Raw genomic sequence first — 3,963 nt, 5'->3', positions numbered from 1 at the left:
GAAACCAGTGGTTTGCCGTTAAGTTAAATGTTTTTAGGAGGTTAAATATGTGCTTATTTTTGGGTATTTTTGACTTATTTAGTCCCTCTAAGCGTGAGGCATTGCTATATAGTAATGCCCTTATATAAATATACACATATATATATATATATATATATATATATATATACAATGTAACCTCGTGGACATCGGTGGCGATTTTTTCTTCCTCTGTTTTTCCCTTCTTTGGACTTTCCTTGTTTCCGACGAAGAGCTCCGCTCGAAACGTCATACTCTCTCTCTCTTTCCTTTCCCGATCGTCTAGTAACACAATCTGTATCACGTCCTCACGTTGTTGTTTTTTGTTGTTGTTTTTTTCCTCTTTTTCCTTTTTTGAACTTATATATATATATATATATATATATATATACGATGAGCTTCGATACTGTTTCTCAAAATTTACTCATAAGGCATTTCTCGACCCAGGGCTATAGTAGAAAATACTTTCTACTATAATTGATGAGCTTGGTCAAAGAGATAAGCATTTATCCTTAGTCCTTTTAATTATGTCCATCATACAATCTCTTTTCCATGGTTACCAGACAGAAAAACTCTCCTTCTTTCCAGGTTAAAGAAAGACTATTGGGCAATGGACACGGTTAATATCTTACCATGGACACGATTAATATCCAAATTTTTCCTACATACAACAGCAGCTATTTGTCATGACTCAACCAGTCAACAATGTATGATAGTAAATGAGTACCTGCACGATTGTTTTGGTTACCCTGCAAGATTCTTAGAGAAGTCTAGCTATTAGAGCTTCCATGTTTGTAGAGTTTATCTTGAAGTAGCAGTGCAATTAATAGCTCTACCATTCCAAGGGTTTACTGAGTTTGTAAATGGTCCCAACAATAATTAGCACTATTTTCACCTTCTTCATTTTCCATAGGCAGGCTATTTCGTGCTTAAGAGAATTGTATTTATCTATATTTTCGCTTTCATTCTTGATGATTCGTGGGTTAAAGGGGCATGCAATTTCAACTATATAGCATATATGGTGCACCTTTTCCACCACCACCACTAGGTCCGGTCTGTTATGGTCTAGCACCTGATCTGTTTCGATTGGGAAATCCCGGAGGATTTTGCTAGTCTCTGACTCCACCACTCTCTGCAGTTTGTGCTCATACCTCTCTCTAGCCCCTACTTTTCGCAGTTTCCTATGTAGCACTTTCGCTACCTGATCATGTCGCCACGACTTATAGTGGTTATTATTATTGTTGTTGTTGTTGTCGTCGTCGTCGTCGTCATTATCATCATCATCACCATCATCACCATCATCATCACCATCATCATCATCATCATCATCATCATCACCATCATCATCATCACCATCATCATCATCATCATCATCATTATTATTACTATTGTAATAATAATTATTATTATTATTAAGTGAGAGAGCGGTACATGCCATCAAAATGACACCGGACTGCAAATACACGAAGCCCAATATACCGATCATGACTATCCGAATGATAACGGTACGCCAGACACATGCATCACAACCATATGTACGTGACATGGTTACCTCATATCAAGATAAACGGAACATGACCTTGCAGATGGGGCCCAGTCAGAATTTTCTTGAAGTCGAGGAGCCCAACCCACTCAGAAGGTCCCTGAACAAGGGTTGTTTAAGGTTTATGGACGAAATACCCATGTTTCCAGGGTAATAGTGTAAGAATTAACCTCATATATCTCATTCCTTCCTAACCTTTTCCTTCCTTTGAGTACGTAATGCAAATGTAAGTATTTGTGAGTCTATGTTGGATCTAATTCTCTTAAACTCGTATGTGTTTTTATTAAATTTTCTTTTTTAATGTTGCATTGACGTGTTATTTTTTCTCGATTATACTACTGAATTTATATACTCTAATAGTAGTACCAGTTGCTTATTATCTCCCATGTACAGCTTCAGGTCACCCATATACTGCAGATCTTTAGCTCGTTCTCTTAGCATTTGCATTTGAGTTCAGTGTGGATTATCATACTGGTTAAAGTGTTAATGCGTGAAAAAGGCGTGAAAAAGGCATGAAAAAGGCGTGAAAAAGGCGTGAAAAAGGCGTGAAAAAGGCGTGAAAAAGGCGTGAAAAAGGCGTGAAAAAGGCGTGAAAAAGGCGTGAAAAAGGCGTGAAAAAGGCGTGAAAAAAAAAAGCAATCCCTTATTTCTCTTCTAAACATTTTACATTCTTTATAATCCTTACTTTTGTCTGTGTCTGTAAAATTCTTTTATTATTTATTCATAATTTGGTCTTAGTATCTGTTTGTTATTCATGCAATCTTACTTGAGGATGAAGTTTCCAGAATCTACAGAGACAGTAATAAAATCTCTCTGAAAGCTCTATCTCTACCACACTCATACCGTCCTTTATCAAATACTGTTTTCGGTGAGAGTCGGGTCGGTCAGTAATTCATATTTACAAACATGCAGCACGATCCTTTGCTGCATTCCTTCTGTTTTTCTGCAAATAATTTTCTAAGTATGCATTTATTCTTTGTAGTAACTGTTTGTTCACTGCAAGCACGCAGGTTATAAGTATGTAGGTTTTAGTATCTATTTTTAGTCTAAAGATTGTTTCTGACGTTGGTACAAGACCAATAGATTTGAGGGGAAAGGGAAACCGATTAAATCGGCCCCGGTACTCAAGTGGAACTTATGTTATTGATATCGAAAACAGGAAAAGTCGACCTCCGTGGCATTTGAACTCAGAACATAAAAGGCCGGAGGAAATGCTGCTCCATAATTTGTCTGACACGCTTGTAATTCCGCCAGCTCACCGACTTTTGTTTAGTCTTAAGGTCTTATTCTAGGTATGACATTCTGATGTTCTTTCTTCCTTGTACTACTTGAATATATCAACTAGAAATCTGGAACGTTATCATTTTTTATGCTTGTTTTTGTAGCATCTATTACATCCTGTATTGCTATTGCTTCCCCCAGTTGGTCAGGTGCTGCATTTGTTGTTTAGCAGATTATTGGTTGCAGTAATTCTTCCCTTCTCAAACACTCCCCTAAAATCCTTCTACTCTTACTGCTGGAATTTTGTATTCATTTCTGTTATATTTTTACGTAGTTCTTCATAAATTCGTTTGGTTTTGATTAGAACTGATTATTTTGTTCAAAGAATCGTTGTTGTGTTTCATAACGACTGATGCTTTGAGATTGAGCGAGGTTCTCTTGTTTTACACGTTCTTTGATTTCTGGTACTTCTTTTTAATGTCGTATTTAAATAGTATTTGTTTGTATTTCTTATATACATTTATGTTGATCGCATTAACAAGTACGAGATCATTAATTTATTTTCTATCGTTCTCTTTGCTTATATGCCATATTGTTTTTTTGGTTGTAAGCTTAACCTAGTGATTAAATCATTGGAATAACAATCATGTTTTCCAGCAAGTAATTTTGTTTCACGTTGTTGCCGTTTACTCCACTGAAAATGCGTACCAGCCTAACGCTGAGGTAGTGTTTCTTATTCAATCTATCACATCCTCAATGCTCTACTAGGTCTTCATAGACACCTAAAACAATTAGTGAAAGCATTATGCAAGCTATCATGTCACACTCGCTTACGAATGACTTATTTTGTTGAGTATGATGGAAAATAGCTGTACACAGTCAGCAGACTAAGGTGACGCTTGCTTACGGATCTTGCTTCAAGAACCCTGTAGAGTACTCTTGCAATTCCAAGCAATGATTTTCTAACTTTATATTATTATTATTATTATTATTATTATTATTGTTGTTGTTGTTGTTGTTGTTGCTGCTGTTGTTGTTGATATTATTATTATTATTATTATTATTATTATTATGGCTTTGCTTTAATTCAAAACCCGCAACAATAAGAGACAAGATTGTGCATCTAAATATGCACACACACAGAAAAAACACACACATTTGTTTTTTTATATTTACTCTCT

Source organism: Octopus bimaculoides, chromosome 3 (assembly GCF_001194135.2).
Source record: "Octopus bimaculoides isolate UCB-OBI-ISO-001 chromosome 3, ASM119413v2, whole genome shotgun sequence".
In the NCBI taxonomy this organism is placed as follows: Eukaryota; Metazoa; Mollusca; class Cephalopoda; order Octopoda; family Octopodidae; genus Octopus; species Octopus bimaculoides.
The sequence above is the reverse complement of the archived record's forward strand: the minus strand, read 5'-3'. Positions refer to the sequence as shown.